This window comes from Callithrix jacchus, chromosome 2, assembly GCF_049354715.1.
Source record: "Callithrix jacchus isolate 240 chromosome 2, calJac240_pri, whole genome shotgun sequence".
NCBI lineage: Eukaryota > Metazoa > Chordata > Mammalia > Primates > Cebidae > Callithrix > Callithrix jacchus.
Window position 1 is genome coordinate 160,892,157 of NC_133503.1, and position 19,722 is coordinate 160,911,878.

At 38.2% G+C, this 19,722-nt stretch overlaps 1 long non-coding RNA gene across 1 annotated transcript in view; it reads right to left on the bottom strand.

The window, feature by feature from the left end:
• Positions 1 to 6,883: 6,883 nt before the first annotated feature.
• LOC118148911 (uncharacterized) overlaps positions 6,884 to 19,722 on the bottom strand; it is a 70,674-nt gene continuing 57,835 nt past the window's right edge. The window contains exon 4 of the long non-coding RNA XR_004735982.2: positions 6,884 to 9,573. This is a non-coding gene — a long non-coding RNA (uncharacterized LOC118148911). The remainder of the gene's footprint in view (positions 9,574 to 19,722) is intronic.

The following is a 19,722-nucleotide window of genomic DNA, read 5'->3' on the forward strand; positions in this document are numbered from 1 at the left end:
ACCCGTTGATCTGTCGAATATTAACAATGTGGTGTCAAAGTCTCCTGCTATTACCGTGCGGGAGTCCAAGTCTCTTTATAAGTCATTAAAAACTTGTCTTATGTATCTGGGTGTTCCTATATTGGGTGCATGTATATTTATGATCATTGACTCCTGTTGTTGCATTGATCCTTTTACCATTATGTAATGTCCTTCTTTGTTTCTTTTAGTCTTTGTTACTATTAAAGTCTATTTTGTCAGAGACGAAAGTTACAACTCCTGTTTTTATTTATTTATTTATTTATTTGTTTAATTTTGTTGTTGTTGTTGTTGTTCTCCATTTGATTCGTAAGTCTTTCAGCAATGCTTTTTTTTGAGTGTTTGTGTGTCCTTGCTTATGAGATGGATTTGAATACAGTGTACTGATGGGTTTTGACTTTTTATTCAATTTGCCTGTCTGTGTCTTTGATTGGGGCATTTAATCCATTTAAATTTAGAATTCATATTGATGTTTGTGAGTTTAATGTTGTCATTTAATGCTAGCTGGCTATTTTGACCATTAGTTGATATAGATTCCTCATTATGGAGATACTCTTTACCTTTTGGTAAGTTTTTGGGATGACTGATACTGGTTGTTCCTTTCTGTGTATAGTGCTTCTTTCAGAAGCTCCTGTAAAGCAGGCCTGGTGGTGATGAAATCTCTGAGTGCTTGCTTGTTCATGAAAAATTTTATTTTTCCTTCATTTATGAAGCTTAGTTTGGCTGGATATGAGATTCTGGGTTGAAAATTCTTTTCTTTGAGAATATTGAATATTGAGCCCCACTCTCTTCTAGTTTATAGGGTTTCAGCTGAGAGATCGGCTGTGAGTCTGATAGGCTTCCCTTTAGGGGTAACCTGACCTTTCTCTCTAGCTGCTGTTAGAATTTTCTCCTGTATTTCAACCCTGGTGAATCTAATGATTATGTATCTTGGGGTTGCTCTACTTGAGGAATATCTTTGTGGTGTTCTCTATATTACCTGGAGTTGAGTATTGTCCTGTCTTACTAGGTTAGGAAAGTTTTCCTAAATAACATTCTGAAGAATATTTTCCAGCTTGGATTCATTCTCTTCATGACATTCAGGTACACCTATCCAACGTAAATTAGGTCTTTTCACATAGTCCCATATTTCTTGGAGACTTTGCTCATTCCTTTTTACTCTTTCTTCTCTAATCTTATCTTCTCGTTTCATTTCACTAAGTTAGTCTTCAACCTCTGATATCCTTTTTTCTGCTTGATCAATTCAACTGTTAAAACCTGTGCGTACTTTGTGGAGTTCTTCTATTGTATTCTTCAGCTCCATTGATTCACTTACATTCCTCTCTAAATTGTCTATTCTCATTAGGATTTTGTCAAACCTTTTTTCAAGATTCTTAGTTTCTTTACATTGGGCTAGAACAGGTTCTTTTAACTCACAGACATTTCTCATTATCCACCTTCTGAAGCCTAATTCTGTTAATGGAACACACTCGTTCTCCATCAGGCCTTGTTCCCCTGTTGATGAGGAACTGTGATCCTCTGTAGAGGGAGAGCCATTCTGATTTTTGGTATTCTCAGCCTCTTTATGCTGGTTTCTTCCCATCATTTTAAATTTATGCACCTGTTGTCTTTGTAATTACCCACTTTCAAATTAGATCTCTGAGTGGATGTCCAACTTGTTGATTCCCAGTGCCGGAATCTGAGCAACCCACTGCACTGGCTAAAACAGCGGTGTTAAGATTCATGGTGCTTTTCTGCCCAGAAGTCTCTGGTCTGGCTTCCTTCCTGAGTCTCTTTTTCAATCAGCTGAATAGGTGACTCTGCCTTCCCGGAGCTCCAAACATCGATAAAAAAGGGACCCAGTCCCATTTACTCTGCACCAAGAACCACCGCACCAAGGCGCAGGTAAAACCACCACGCTGGCCACAAAAGTGGCACTGGTGACCTGTGGGACTCCTCTGCTGGTAATCTCCTGGTCTGTGAGCAACAAAAATTTGTCTGAAAGTGTGGCATCCTCTCGTTCTCTGTGCTTTCACTGGGAGCTACAATCCTGAGCTACAATCAGCCATCTTGGATCTCTCTCCCAGCAGAGATTTTCACAGTTAACTTCTCTCCCTTCATTTTGTGGTATGAGCTTTACCTGGTGAAGATATGCTCCCTTGAGTCTTTGCTGTTTTTTAATGGTGAGAGGTTTTTTAATTGTTTTTTATGTTGCCCAGGCTGGCCTTGAACTTGTAGCTTCATGTGCTAGGACAACTGGCCTGAGCCACTGCAACTTCTGAGTCTTCACTTTTAAATTACCTCATGATGCTCTGTACATTTCATGTAACTCAAGAAGCTTTTCTTCTTTCCTTTTTCTTTTCTAGTCTTTTATATGTAGGGATTGTGATCTCCAAGCATGTCTAGAATCATGCTAATTTTCTTAACTAAAAAGCTCTCCTTCCATCTAACTCTCTGCCTTTTCACTATCATCCACCTCTACCACTTTCAAACGCAAATTTAGGAAGATAAAGACTTTTCTTGAGGAAAACTCTCTCTAGGAGGATCAGTTTCATCACAGAGAAGTTTTTTTTGTAATTTTGTTTTATCTGTTTATCAGAACAAGAGCAGCATGTTTCTTTTGATACCAGGACATACATTTCTATCTCTAGCCAAACTCTAATGATCTTGAGCCAACCGACTTTCATGGGTAAAAATCTTCACAAGTAAAATAAAAAATAGTATTCCATTAAAAGTTTATCTCTGTCTGCTTTCTCCGTTCATTAGTTTGAAAGGAATAAAACCAAGCAAAGGGTGAATGCCTAATGTGTGACTATCCTTGACATCATTCACTGTCACTACTTTATAAAACATTATCAACAGTAAACACTCTGTGGCATCACCCAAACTGACCTCCTTCCTGTCTTCTGTACTATAGTTCATTGTTGCCTGAGTTTGCTAAATAATCTCTGAGTTTGCCAAATTTATACTGCCTGAGTTTGCAGTATAAATTAATCTCACTTCTGTTTTTAAAGTGCTTCATAGTTTCTTCTTCCCACCTTTCCTGCTCCTTTCTGCTTCATGCCATTCTACTATCTTACCTGAGTTTCAGTCACAATAAATATGTCCACGTTCTCTGAGGACACCTGGGTATGTTACATCTATTTATGTATGTACATATTTCTTCTGTACACTGCACATGGGAGCATGAGTTGATGATCAATAAGGTCAATCAATGGCACCCCTTTGCCCTGTCTGTCAAAACTAATTGGCAAACAGAGAAATCAAGCAGACAGAGGTCAAAATACCACCCCTTCAGTTGATAGAAGTGATATAAGAGAATATGTCCTAGGCCTGGGACCAGGTGGGCTTTTTATTGTTTCACCCCTCAAATAGAGGTACCACCCAACTGTAGGCAGCCTGAGCTGTCATAGGAACAGAGCTTATCTGAAAAGTTCACCACTTGGCCAGGAACAGTGGAAACCCATGGTCTTTAAACCAGGCAGCTATGAGGAGAGAAAGGGGATGAGACCACTTTGCCAGTTCCTTCTTTCTAAGTCATCAAATACCTCACTCCTGACCCTGAAAATGACAGAGATGGAGGATGGGGCAGAGGAATAGGGACAGAGCAGAAATGTTCCTCCAATAGAATATGAAGAAAAGGAAAGTTGGTTCCTACATGTGGTAGTTTTACAAAATGTCTGCACATGTTTTGGTACTCCTCCCTTCCAGAGGCAGACTCTATTATAATTCCCCTCCCTTGAGGGTGGACTGGACCTAGTGACTCACTTCTAGCAAAAACAGTAAAGGAAAGTGATTGTGTGAGACTCCAGAAATTAGGTTGTAAAAGGCAGTCTGACCTCCTTCTTTCAGTGTCTCACTCACTCTGAATGACATTAGCTGCTGTGCTGTCAGGATACTCAGGAGCCCTGTGGTTACAAACTCCAGCCTCCAGCTAACAGTCATTGCCTCTAAATTCTTCCTCCCTATCCTAATCCAGACATTGTACCCAAAAGGAAGAGTCACATTGTACTTAAAAATACTGGGTTTTCTCCTGGGTTTTCCAGTGAAGCCATGTCCCATGTGCACCCTGCCTACTTGTGCTTCTTATAACACTGGGAAACAAGTCCAAGTTAGAGGTTAGGGTGTTTAACTTGCTGTCTATTAATTTTATTGACCCTACATATGCAGCAGGCTAGCCCCATGTTTTGTTGCACCATGGAAGGTCTCTCATGTCCAAGGGTTGTTCTAGGCTTCTATGGACTAGAAGGAAAAAAAAAAGTTAATCTGTAGTCTTCATTTTGGTCTAGCATTCAAGACTAGACCAAAATGAAGACTCCAAGAACTGGGAAGATAAGGGACTCTGTTTATGTCCCATCAAGAGTCTAAGGCCTAGTGATATGGCCAGGAAAAATAGGAGCAGTGCTGATTGTATAATTCATAAATATTCACCTTGCTTACAACTGCAGTTTCCAGCTGCCTAGAAGGTAGGGCCTCCTTCCCAGCCAGTCTCCTTCACCTCTCCCTGAAGTGGCTAATGATCTGTTCATCCACAAAGTGGTCAATGATGGGGAAAACCAGCCCCTCCATAATCAAGAGAACTTTATTCTGAGTATTCCAATAGTTAAAACCTCAATCAACAAACCTCAATGCAAAGCTTCCTTTTTTTCTTCTGAGCATATACCGTAATTTGCTTTCATTTCAGATGTACATCTGAATATTCTTTTAGATGTATACATTACCTTGTTTACTTTGATTCTGTTGATTTCCGATGTATACCTAAGCTCTTTTCTAATGTCTATTTTACCTCTGGTTATCATGACACTATTGTAAACTTGAATTGTTTTTCAAATGCATAAGTCTGTTTACATTTGAGTACAAGAAACTACTTCCCCTATAGATATCAAAAGAATTTCTGGATTGGAGGAGTTAGGGAGGATTTGGAGCTGTGCTTATGATATGTGAAGAATCGAGATGACATAGGCACTGGCTGCAAACTTGGGAAGGCTCTCCTTAGTTATTCCTACATGCATATATTGAGGAAAAAAATAGAAATTATGTTTCACAACTATTATTAATAAATTTGTGCCATTTTTATATTTCCTGAATCTGTTATTAACTTTATGTTTCATCCCATTTTTCAAAACTAGTTGTTATTTTTAAAATTTCCTTACAGTTATTATAAAAGATCTAGACTTTCAGCAGAATAAAAAGGACAGTTGGTTTGAAAGATCAACGTGCCCCAGCTTCACAAAATGCTCCATGGTAGAAGATTTCAAGTTCAAACAAGTTTGGAAAATAATGCAGAATCTCTCCTCCTTTGTAAAAATTCAAATGCAATTTTGTCTTTTGAAATAGCTGAGTCAACTTCCATAAAGAAGACTGGTTCATTTAGTCTAACCCAATATTAGACTCAAGAATCATTTTTTTCACTAAGAGCCAGGACTATAATAAGAGCAATGAAGTGAGTGAGATACTTGACTAAGGCTCAGAATTTAAGGAAACACCAAAAATCTCAGTAATCAGCATAGATAATATTTTGATATGGTATTATTAAAAATCCAAATTAATGCAAAAAATCAATGATGAACAAGTTATCAAAATTTGAAACAAAGACATTATAAATGTTGTGTTACTCTAGTAGCATTGCAGGGAATGCCTTATGAGAAATACAGAATTAGAGCAGCAGGGAGAAGGATTTGATTCTCTATTGATCACTTGCTCTATGTTTGGCACTGGTCTAGGCACAGAGGATACAGCGGTGGGCAAACCATTGCTGTATTGTCCTTTGGCGGGATAAAGAGAAAACATGTTAAATATGTAAAATGCATTGAAAGTTAGTTTTAAGCTCTAAGGAGAAAAACAGTAGGAAAGACAAATAAGAAGAGCTATGTACCTTTTGATAAGGTAACCCAGAAAGGCTTCTCTGAGACACTGTCATTGAAGTAAAGATCCAAGATAGATGAGGGAGCAGCCACGCAGAACAAACACTTTTAAGGACAACGGAATAGCAGAAACAAAGACCTAGGGCAGGAGTATGAATGTCTATTCCAGGAACAGCAAGGAGGCCAGTATGGGTGGAGCAGGCAAATTGTCAGGGAACAAGAGTCATTCAGGTGAGATGCAGTGTAAGTGGGGGAATCAGGTAGGGCCTCAAGTCATTATAGAGGCATGGCTTATAGTCTTAGTGAGATTAAAAAACTCTTAGAGGGTTTGATCAGGGGAGTAACTCAATCTGACTTGCTTTCTCAGATGTACTGTGTAAATAAAACTGGTACCTATTACAATTTTATACTCCTCTAGGTGTTTTTCTTGGTTAGAAAAAGAATGAATAATTAGTTCAGTCTTTTGGTGGGTATATCAGTCTGTTCTCATGTTGCTAATAAATACATACCCAAAACTGAGTAATTGATAAAGGAAAGAGGTTTAATGGACTCACAGTTCCGCATGGCTGGGGAGTCCTCACAATCATGGGGGAAGGCGAATGAGAAGTAAAGTCATGTCTTACATGGTGCAGGCAAAAGAGCTTGTACAGGGGAACTGCCCTTGGGATTCAACTATCTCCTACTGGGTCTTCCTGTCATAACCCCCATGACACATGGAGATTATGGGAGCCACAATTCAAGATGAAATTTGAGTGGGGACACAGTCAAACCTTATTAGTTCCTGGATTCAGAAACATAACCCCTAGGTCAAAATCTAAGGAGTAATAGAATAATATGTTCCTGGGTTTTGAAAACTGGGTCTGTACCTAGTCTCACAAGGAAGGTTAAGGGTAAAGTTGGGATAATATTTCACAAATCCATCTTTATGTCTCATCAATAGAGTCATCAAGAGCTGCATCATTAAACGCAATTTTTAAGTATATAGATAAATGTAGATAGATAGACATAGAAGTAGCTGTAGATATAGCTGAAGTTGCAGCTGTAGATGTTGATGTGTATATGCATATGGATATGAAAATGGATATATATAATTATAGTTTTCTTTAAGATTTCCTTTCTTATGTTTATTGACTGTTTGGATATATAATTTGTGTGTGTGTATATATGTGTGTGTGTGTGTGTGTGTGTATATATATATATATTCAGAAGGAGTCTCGCTCTGTCACCCAGGCTGTAGTGGAGTGGTTCAATCTCAGCTCACTACAACCTCTACCTCCTAGGTTCAAGCAATTCACCTGCCTCAGCCTCCTGAGTAGCTGGGATTACAGGCCTATGCCACCATGCCCAGCTAATTTTTGTATTTTAGTAGAGACAGGATTTTACCATGTTTGCCAGGCTCATCTCAAACTCCTGACCTCAGGTGATCTACCCACCTTGGCCTCCCAAATTGCTGGGATTACAGATGTGAGCCATCGTGCCTGGCCAACTTGTATCCTTGTTAATACAACATGAGAATGCATGTGTTGTTCAGAACTTAAAAGAGGAGACATCTTTTTGCTTGTGTCTGTGTGTGGGGGGTGTGTGTGCGTGTGTTTGTGTGTGTGTGTGATTTCCTATTAAGGGCTGGCACAGAACTTTATAATATTCTCTGCTTCTAATATAAACTGCTTTGCTATCCAGAACTTTAATCTCTTTTGAGTTTTCTTATTTAATTTATTTTTGGAATTTGTGAAATAAGAAGCATTTTGCATGTTGGAAATTGGCCTTATTTGTGAATATTGCTACGTCAAATTTTCATCAAGATTGGTAGCAGACAGCTGCTGATAGTGCATAAATGGGGAGTCAGGCTTCTTGGTGCCAAATTCTACTCCCTTTTATATGAAGACAAGGGAATTTTCATTGAAATCAACAAAAACTTTACCCAGACCCCAATTTCTATCAAAAGCCAAAATCTGACCTTAATTTGTTTTATTTGCTTGGAGAGAATAGAATAGTGGAACAAAATGAGAAGTGCCTCTTGCCAAGCTGATATTCAGTCAGTCAGTCTGAGCTTGGCCATAATGGTTGCTCATAGCTAGTGCCCCCATCTTGAGAGAATGTTGCTCCTGCCTTTCTGGGAGCTAAATGTTTTGACTGTCACATCTGAGTCCAAGGACTCAAAATGGCTTTTATTTTATTTGCTTTTAAATCCAGGTCAAAAATCTAAGGAATAACAGTATAGGTTTCCAAGAAAGACATAGACGCTACAGAATTGGAACTGTCACTCATACGTAACTTCTCCTTTTCTTTCCTCTCCAAAACGAGGGCAATAAAACTTGCATAGTTTGTTACACAGTTATTAATGTTGTCAATGAAATAATAGCAATGTAAATTAAGAAGACTTAATAAATTTGCACAACTTTAGCATCTGTGAAGCGTCAAATGCACCTGACATTTATCACAACACAGCTGTCAAAATGTTTAAGCAGTAAGCATCGTGATGGGTGACTCTCACAACAGCTTCCAGATAAAATGTTCTATATCCTGTGAGGCATATTAATTTTCCCATTCCTAGAATTTAAAAAGAGAATGATTCTATATTCTACTTCTTCCATTCTTTTAGTGTATTGTGAAATTCAACTTACATACTCAATCAAAAAGCAAACCTTCAATATCACTCTGCCCTCTTTACATCACCATATCTATTTTACCATTTACATGTAAAAAATGTCATTGAGTGCCTTTTGTCATATACACATGGAGGCTTTATCTGTCTGAGGCACTACTGAAAAAGGAGAACAATGAGTTATGACTTAAACCAATTGACCTACTATTCTCTACAGTAGCCGGCAAAATTTCAGCTTTCAGCACATTTGAAATAATAAAATATGGCTTTGTACTGATATCCAGCCTAACTTATTTTATTACATCCAGAGAGATTTGATAATCTCTAGAAGTGATGTTTGTAGTGATAAGATATAATGAGACTATGATAGCATTTTCTGCAAAAATATATTCTTGTTAATAGTCACTTCAGCCCAGAAAGTCACATGCAAGCACCCCTCTATAATGCTTTTCTACAGAGTGATGGAAGGAATCCCATGAAAAAGATCCCTTTTGGCTGTTGAAATATGTCATGTCTGAATGGGTATTCAAGTCATTTTGATCATTTTAGAGGCCTGAAAATTTCATGAGTGGAGATATTTCTTTGTCACAGTGTGGTCTAAATCAGCTCTGATCAAAAGATCAAAATTCCTTCCAAGCTAATCAAAAGATCAGGCAGACTTTGTGTCCAACTGTGATTACCGCTGTCATCAGTAGGAACCAGAGGATTCCTTTTATAGATTCAGATGGCAAAAACTCAAAAAACAAGGTACAGGTATGAACCAGAGTCTGAGCTTCATAAAAACAGTAACACGATGGCCTAGAGTCAGAGAGTGAGAGAGGTTGCTACGGATTGAATTGTGTCACCCAAAATTCGTAAATTGTGGCCCTAATCTTCAATATGACTGTATTTGGAGATAAGCCCTTTAAGGAAGTAATTAAGGTTAAAAGGTGAGGGTGTATTTTAATATGATTTGTGTCCTTATAAGGAAAGAGGCATTAGAGATACTCACAGAGAAAAGGCTATGTGAGGACACAGCAAGAAGGTGGCAATTGGCAAGCCAAGGAGAGAGTCTTAAGGAGAAACCAAATCTGCTGACACCTTCAATTGGACTTGCATGCTGCAGAACTGTGAGAAAATAAATTTCTGTTTAAGCCACAACTGCTATGATATTTTGCCATGCCAGCCCTTTTAGGTCTCAGGTCTTCCTTTTATTTTATTTTAAAATTATACTAGTATATCACTTGGCTCTTAATAATTTAGAAAGTACAAAGTATGCCTACAAACACACAGCCTATTTCAAAATATTTACATTACTATGTAATACAGGCAATGCAATTTTGTGCATGCCGCTGCAAATGTGATGCCACAATTTTTATTTTCTCTCTTACTGCCTACACTACTACTTCTCAAATCCGATCCTATTTCTTTTTGTTATTTAACTTAAATCCAGAAAAGATGCTCCATAGACATGGATTTTTTTTTTAAATAATAAGCTTGAAATTGATGTTAATTTCCTCAGGGTTAATGCTCAGTTTGCTTTCAGCTATTCAATTCCCAGGTTAGACCATTCTAAAGTCTTCTCTTCTTTCTCCTTCAGAATCTGAGCCTTTTAGATTCTCCTCCTCTCATCTCTTGCTGCCTCACTTCAGCAGTTGCCTTTATATGGAGTAGAGAATGCATACACTGGAGACTGAATGAAAGGAGGCTGAACCACTGAAACTATAGAGAAGATGAAGGCGAGAAGGTCCAAAAGAAGCAAAGCTTGGGCCGGGAGCAGTGGCTCACGCCTGTAATCCCAGCACTTTGGGAGGCCGAGGCAGGTGGATCACGAGGTCAACAGATCGAGACCATCCTGGTCAACATGGTGAAATCCCGTCTCTACTAAAAATACAAAAAAAAAAAAAAAAAAATTAGCTGGGCACGGTGGCTCGTGCCTGTAACCCCAGCTACTCAGGAGGCTGAGGCAGGAGAATTGCCTGAACCCAGGAGGTGGAGGTTGAGGTGAGCCGAGATCACGCCATTGCACTCCAGCACCTGGGTAACAAGAGCGAAACTCCGTCTCAAAAAAAATAAGCAAAGCTTTTTGCCAAACAAAGGTGGCAATTTGTTCCATGTGGAGAGAGTTAGGCTAAGTCTCATGTCCTGATGTAGCCCAGGAGCAAGGATATAGTCCATGGAAATCTCTAATTAATCTTTACCATGTAAAAGTGTCTATATGAGGTACACTATGTCATTTGAACGGGAAGAGAAGGAAAAACTAACTCTTCTTCAGGTACCTCTGTGTGTGTGCTTGGCTAGCTAACAGTATGGCTTTTTGGTATGGACTGTGCCAGTTTTTGTCTTCTTTGGTAACTTATGTAATGCCTTAATTTCAACAGCAAATTTCCACAGTCTAAGATACTGGCCAGTTGGACCTAATCCATTATCAGTTTGTATTCTGGCTATGCCAATTCTTTTTTTTTTTCATCACAGGAAATCCAGGTTTTGTTCCAGAAACTTCAAGGTGTCTACTTCTCTAAGAAACTCTTATTTCACCCCCAGTTCATGGTAGGCAACAGAAGTCCTTGGGCTTAGCATTCAGCTTTCCTTTCTCCAAAGGAAAGAATACATAACTGAAAGCAATAAAACTTATAAAATTTGACAAATGAATCAAATAAAGAAAGGGATGTCCATATACTTGTCTGTCCAGAATCTCTGGCATGCATAGATAAAGACCCTTCATGATAATTAAAACCAGGGTCCATGACTGATCATGGAAATAGGCTAAGAAGGACAAAATAGAAACTTCATCTTTACCCATTTCAGGGCAAGAAGATTAAGTGCAGAAATATCTGGGTCATCAACGGGGGAGAGTTTGACACCAGTTTAAAGCTGTAGAGAAAAGGCACGGTGACTGGTCAAATGAGAATCTCTGATCAAATTTCACTAGGTCATCTCATGGAGAATCAGGCTAAAATCTACTATTAACATTAAGACTATTAACATGAAAAATCTGTTATCAACAATGACTAGTTGATTTTGATCTGCTTTGTAATATAGCTTCTGAAAATCTCCCTCAATCCTGGGCCTTTAAGCAGATAATTTTAGCTAAGTAATCATTTTTCTAAGAAATATGTTAGTATGCAAAACAAAACAAAGCTATATATTGTAATGTAATCAATGATTAATTCACATTTTAGTTTAAACTGTAGAAAATTCTAAACTTATCAAGAAAATAATTTCACGGCAGCTCTCTGAGACAAAATAGATTACCCCAGAATGCGTGTACTAGGAAAATAGAATTTAAATTTATTTCTTCCATTGATAACCCAAATAAATGCAAAATCATCATTACTTTTCAACAAGACATGATTTTCAGAAACTATTAACTCTTTCAGACCATTTGAATGTGAACAAAACAAAATGGAATGCTTTCAGTCTCAAAAGAATGGGACTTTTCCTAGTGCCTAATTAGCTTTGTTTTTTTTTTAACTTGGGGGATCTGCTCAGAGTCAGGTCACCTCTTCAAAGCAGGCCCAGTAAACTCACATTATACAAAGTCATAGTCAGTAGATGGAGTTTCCAAGCATGTCAGGTCATATTTCCTTTGGAGGTACAGGGAATAGTGAAAAGTCAGAAGTACAGGTTACCTGACAGGCCAACAAACAAATGTCAATTACCCCCTAGGGTAGTCCACCACAACTTCAGGAGACTACACACATAATTATTAGTGACACAGCATATGCTTTGGCCAACTTGATATAGCTACCTACCTGAAACAGTAAACCACATGGGCAAATAAGCCCCCTTTTTTGCATTTTTATCAAACAAGATTCATTTAGATCTTTAATCAAACAATTCACAAATAGTTCATACATTTTCAAAATGTAGGTAAAGTAAGTGTTCTTATTTAAATACAAATAAAACTATGGATATTTGAATTTTATTTCAACCAATAATTGGAGGTATAGGGCTGCAACTTTCAAAAATCAGTAAAGTTAGAGGATTTTTCCTTGTCCTCTTTGGTAATCTATTTTCTGGAATGGTTGCTAATAAGAAATTAATATTCAAAAGTCAATTAATTTGAAAAATAATAAAACAGTATAATGTCCTATAAACTCACCACTTATATTCAATAGATATGTTTCAAAAAGTTGTGTGCAAATTTAAATTTTTAAAAAAGAATCATATTAAATACCTTAATAGTTTTAAGAGGTACAGATACTCTTAAGATGATCCTTAGAGAAAGCAAATAGATCTTTCATATAAACACACCTACCAAAAAATGAAAACACTTCTCCAAATTTTTTTGTATCTCAGTCTCAAATTTTTATGCAAAACTTATGCCATACTCATTTATTAGTCTAATGATGTTAACTATCTTCCCAATAGTGATTTAATTCAGGAAAAGTAAGTCTTATCATAGGCTCTCCTGAAGTGACATCACACTGACTTATGAACTTTTCTTATACTCTGCTTTGAAGTGATTTCATGCTGGCTATATTAGTTTCCTATTGCTACTATAACAAATTACCACAAACATAGCAGCTTAAAGAAATACCTGTGGGGACATTGGCTTTCTAGTTTTATATTTAAAGGAGCGTAAAAGCCTTCTATTTGCCCAAAGAATACTCACTAGCCGTGCTTGTGGCTGCAGCACTTACACCGAGATAACTTTGCCACAAAATATCCCGCTTTTGTTATTACTTTTGCATCACTCTAGTGTATCAACTTTGGAAACAAAGGACATCATTCTGTTTACAGCATTCTGGTATTAGTAGTGGTATTTCCATTTACAAAATATAGTAATTCTTGATGGCTGAAAATGTGAAATCCTAGAAAAGGTAGCGTTCATACACATGATGTTAACATCATTCTCGAACAGTGGTTGGCCAGAGATTTATTTGATGAATATGATGTTTCCAAAATAGATGATTCTGATGATTCAGACTGTTCTGATGTTAGTTCTATTTGGAAATAATTCCAATACAAGTTTTGATATTTCATTTTCATGTTAAAAATCAGTCATATTTTCTTCAGCCTCAAAGAACATGTTTATGTAAAATTAAATGAGTGCTGGCAGTGAGCTGCACTTATTTTTCCTAAATGGGAAAAGGGTTCAAATCAACATTCTTTCCAACAAGTAAAAACCTGAACAGACTGAGAAATCAACAACTCTTCTTGAATCTATAATAAAGATGAGGACATAGGGCAAACTATTAGCTCCAAGATTAGAAAGACAGACAGACAGACAAATACAGGGAGTTTTGGCTTCACTGAGCAGTGACTCATGGGGAGAAACTGCTATGGGAACCAGTGCCAGGATAGGAAAACTTGGGCCATTATTGATGAATTTCTAAAGGCTCAGTGTGGAAAAGTCTGAGAGTTAAAAACTCCAGGAGACATAGTTATAAGGAGACTGCCACAATATTGTGAGATGTATCTCCAGGAACTCCACCAGGTTCCCACGGTAAATATGAGAGAAAAGTTCTCTCGTGCTTCCAGTAAGGGAAAGGGAAAAGGAACCATTTTGCAATTCACCAGAGTACTCTGTTCTTAACAAGGCCTTACCTCAAGAGAAATGATTTCACCAGAGCCTGATCTGCTGGGATTTTATCAGAGACAGACTGACTGAGGGAAGGAAAATATCCAATTCCAGCTCACATCAGTCAATCTGTTCCACATAAGGGGGAAGAAAAAAGCCTAGAAAGATTTGTGATGTTCACAGTTCAGCAGTATTGTCTCATAAAATACTAAAACGTAATGACAGGACTATACAGTACATTCTCCTCCCTGCACACCTCACCACTACATTGCTAAGGACCTATTTATATCAGTTCCTCTTACTAGGTACCTTATGGTTGGCTGTCAAGGAAAAATTGCAGGGCATACCAAGAAGCAAAAATACAATTTGGAGAGATGGAGTAAGCATCAGAACCGGATATGGCAGAAATGTTGGGATTATCAGACAAGAAATATAAAGCAACTACGATTAATATGCTCAGGGCTCTAATAGATACTAAACAGCATTCAAGAACCAATGAACAGTGTAAGTAGATATATGGAAATCCTAAGAAGGAACCAAAAACAAATACTAGAGATCAGAACCACTGTGACAGAAATGAAGAATGCATTCAAGGAGCTTATTAGTAGAAACAACACAGCTGAGGAAAAAAATCTCTGAGCTTGAGATTTTTTTTTATCTCAATAGAAACTTTATTTAGTAATAAAACTAAAAAGTGAATAAAACAAAAACTGAAAGAAAAAAACAGAAAAGAATATTTAAGGATTGTGACGCCAGGTGTGGTGGCTCACGCCTATAATCCCAGCACTTTGGGAGGCCGAGGCGGGTGGATCACAAGGTCAACAGATTGAGACCATCCTGGTCAATGAAGTAAAACCCCATCTCTACTAAAAATAGGAAAATGAGTTGGGCATGGTGGTGTGCACCTGTAATCCCAGTTACTTGTGAGGCTGAGGCAGAATTGCCTGAACCCAGGAGGCGGAGGTTGCGGTGAGCCGAGATCGTGCCATTGCACTCCAGCCTGGGTAACAAGAGTGAAACTCCGTCTCAAAAAAAAAAAAAAAGGATTGTGACACAACTACAAAATGTGCAAATAAATATAATGGGAATACTGGAAATAGAAGAAAGAAAGGAAAAGAAGAAATGTTTAAAATGATAATAACTGGGAATTTCTCCAAATTAATATCAGATACCAAATGACAAACCCAGGAATCACAGAGAACATTTAAACAGAATAAATGCAAAAATAAAAAATAAAATTAAAAATACCTATCCTTTTACACCTATTCATGACATTTTTAAACTACAGAAAATGAAAGACAAGGAAAAAATTTCACAAGAAATGAGAAGACAAAAATACCTTACCTATCCAAAGACAAAGATGAGAATTATGTCTAACATCTCCTCAGACACCATGTAAGCATGAAGAGAATGGAGTGAAATATTTTGAGCATTCAGACAGTTAAGATACCAACCTAGAATTCTGGAGTTTATGAAGTTATCCTTCAACAGTGAAAAACAAACAGTGAAAATAAAAATTGATAGAATCTGTTGCCAGTAGATCTGCTTTGCAAGAAATGTTAAAATAATTTCTGTAGAGAGAAGAAAAATTACATAGGTCACAAAATCAGATCTATAATTTTAAAAAAGAGCATTGAAGAAGAAATAAATGGGGGTAAAATGAATTCTTTTTTTACTTAATTTATCTAACATATAACAATTTGTTCCTAGTAACAGCAAAAATGTATTCATTTATATTTCCTCATATATATATGTGTGTGTTTATAAATATGTACATGAGTAAAATATGTAACAGTAATGAAACATGGAACAGAATGGAGGAATTAGGATTCTTGGTACTCACACAACTGCTGAGTGGGATAGTGTTATTTGAAAGTGGATTTAGATTAGCTGTAAATGTATACTGCAAACTCTAGCACAACCACTAACAAGTTTTTTTTAAATGCATAACTTATATGTTAACAAAAGTGAGAATGTGAAATCATAAAATGCTCAATGAGAACCAGAAAAGGCAGAAAGAGAGCGAAAAACAAAAATCAAAATAAAGACAAAGGCAACAAATGTAAAATAGTAACATATGGTAGATATTAATTCAACTACATCAATAATTACTTTAAGTGTGAATAACATAACTACATGAATTAAAAGATAGATATTGTCAGAGTGGATTAAAAAAATAAGTTCCAAACACCCAGATATATATTTTCCAAAGCAACCAGCTTTAGGTATAAAAACACATAAACCAAAAGTAAAAGGATATGAAAAAATACACCATGCTAACACTAATCAAAAGAAATAAAGAATTGAAAATACAAAAAAGGGGCCGGGCGCGGTGGCTCAAGCCTGTAATCCCAGCACTTTGGGAGGCTGAGACGGGTGGATCACGAGGTCGAGAGATCGAGACCATCCCTGTCAGCATGGTGAAACCCCGTCTCTACTAAAAATACAAAAAATTACCTGGGCATGGTGGCGCGTGCCTGTTATCCTAGCTACTCGGGAGGCTGAGGCAGGAGAATTGCCTGAACCCAGGAGGCGGAGATTGCGGTGAGCCAAGATCACGCCATTGCACTCCAGCCTGAGTAACAAGAGCGAAACTCCATCTCAAAAAAAAAAAAAAAAGAAAATACAAAAAAGGAATAAAGAATCAGGAATAAGGAATCGAATAGAAAAGAAGTAACTAATCCAAAGACGTAAGGAATAGAAAAGGAATGAGGAATTAATTTCAGACAAAGCAGGCATCAAATCAAGGAACGTTATCATGGATAAAGAAAGGTTTTGTATAATGATAAAGGGATACATTGCACCAATAATGAACAAATGGAATTTGAAATTAAAAATATAATACCGGGGAAGGACTCAAGATGGCGCTGTGAGACCAACCCAGGATTGGAGCTCTCCTTCAATCCGCGGAGAGGTGAGTCGGAGCTGCATTTCCAGACTGATCTTAGTTGCCCACAGAATGGGGAAATTCCCAAGTATAAAGGAGATGCGGGTCGCCAGGCAGAGCGGCAGCCGGGGTGGCAGCGGCCGGCCCTACCCAGCGCTTCCCACAGGGCGCGCTTGTCTGGGTGCCCTGTTGAACCGGCAACCTGAGACTTGAGAGGGCTGGACTTGAGACTGAACGAGACTTGGACAGTGGGCCAGCCCAGGGGATTGCAGGGACAGAGCGTTTGGGCTAGCCCAGTGGGACGAACAAAACTGCGATTTCAAACAATCCCCGTCCAGACGGTCCGAGACGCTCTGTTGGGGGGGGCGTCCAGCATTACCGAGGCAACCTGCCCCAACTGAGATACACGCCCACTGCTGACGCAGCCTGCCGTTGCCGAGGCAACCCGCTACAACAGAGAGACTCCTCCGCAGGGCGTGGCGGAGACCACAGCAGAACAGCAGAGCCTGCAGCATCAGGGCGAACCACACAACAGCAGGGCTGAGCCTCGGCAGGCAAACAGTGGCTAGTCTGCCTCCTAGCTGGGCAGGACACCTCAACAGACATCCAAAAATAAAGACGAAACCCCCCAACACAGAGAATTTGAGAAAAAAAAGGGTTTTTTTAATGAGTACCAGCATGGTACTGGTAGCAAAACAGAGATATAGACCAATGGAACAAAACAGAGGCACCGGAGGCAACACAACATATCTACAACTATACAATCTTTGATAAACCTGACAAAAACAAGCATTGGGGAAAGGATTCCCTGTTTAACAAATGGTGTTGGGAAAACTGGCTAGCCATGTGCAGAAAGCAGAAACTGGACCCCTTCCTGACACCTTACACTAAAATTAACTCCAGATGGATTAAAAGACTTAAACATAAGACCCGGCACGATAAAAACCCTAGAAGGAAATCTAGGCAAAACTATCCAGGACATAGGAGTAGGCAAGGACTTCATGAACAAAACACCAAAAGCATTGGCAACAAAAGCCAAAATAGACAAATGGGACCTAATGAAACTCCACAGCTTCTGCACGGCAAAAGAAACAGTCACTAGAGTGGATCAGCAACCAACAGAATGGGAAAAAATTTTTGCAGTTTACCCATCTGACAAAGGGCTGATATCCAGAATTTACAAAGAACTCAAACATATTTAAAGGAAAAAAACAAACAAGCCCATTCAAAAGTGGGCAAAGGATATGAACAGACACTTTACGAAAGAAGACATATATGAGGCCAACAATCATATGAAAAAATGCTCATCGTCACTGGTCATCAGAGAGATGTAAATCAAAACCACATTGAGATACCATCTCACGCCAGTTAGAATGGCGATCATTAAAAAATCTGGAGACAACAGATGCTGGAGAGGATGTGGAGAAAAAGGAAGACTTTTACACTGTTGGTGGGAGTGTAAATTAGTTCAACCATTGTGGAAGACAGTGTGGCGATTCCTCAAGGCCTTAGAAATAGAAATTCCATTTGACCCAGCAATCCCATTACTGGGTATATATCCAAAGGACTATAAATCGTTCTACTATAAGGACACATATACACGAATGTTCATTGCAGCACTGTTTACAATAGCAAAGACCTGGAATCAACCCAAATGCCCATTGATAATAGACTGGATTGGAAAAATGTGGCACACATACACCATGGAATATTATGCAGCAATCAGAAATGATGAGTTTGTGTCATTTGTAGGGACATGGATGAATCTGGAGAACATCAACCTCAGCAAACTGACACAAGAACAGAAAATGAAACACCACATATTCTCACACATAGGCGGGTGATGAAAAATGAGAACACATGGACGCAGAAAGGGGAGTACTAAACACTGGGGTCTATTGGGGAGAAAAGGGGAGGGCCAGTGGGAGGGGGAGGTGGGGAGGGATAGCCTGGGGAGAAATGCCAAAAGTGGATGAAGGGGAGAAGGAAAGCAAAGCACACTGCCCTGTGTGTACCTACGCAACTGTCTTGCATACTCTGCTCATGTACCCCAAAACCTAAAATCCAATAAAAAATTAAAATATATATATATATAAAATACCATTTACATTAGAAAATAACATAAGAGCAAGTCCAGATGACCTTGGGTTCAGCAACAACTTTTCGATATAACACCAAAGGCATGATCCATCAAAGAAATAATTAATAACTTGAACTTCATTATAATTAAAAACTTCTGCTCTGTAAAAGAAACAATGTCAAAAGAATGAGAAGACAACCTAAAGACTTGGAGAAAATCTTTGCAAAAGACATAATTGATAGAGGAGTGCTATTCAAAATATATAAAGAATACTTAAAATACTCTACCCAATAAGAAAACCAACAACCCAACTGAAAAATGTACCAAAGATCTTAGCAGACATCCCACAAAAGAAGATATACAGAGGGCAAATAAGCATATAAAAAGATGCTCCACAATCATGTGTCATCAGGGTAGTACAAGTTAAAAGAACAAAGAGATACAGCTACACACATTTAGAATAGCTGAAACCTAGACCACTGACAATACCAAATGCTGGCAAAGATGTGGAGCAACAGAAACTCTAATTCACGGCTTCTCTGCTTCTCAGAATGCAAAATGGTGTAGTCACTTTGGAACACAGTTTGGCAGTTTCTTACAAAAGTAAACATACACTTACCACATGATCCAGCAATCCCACTCCTTGGTATTTACCTGAAGGATTTGAAAAATGTATGTCCATACAGAAACCTGCACATGAATTTTTATGGCAGGTTTATTAATAATCACCAAAGCTTGGAAACAACCAAAATGTCCTTTAGTAGATGGATGTGTAAGCTGTGG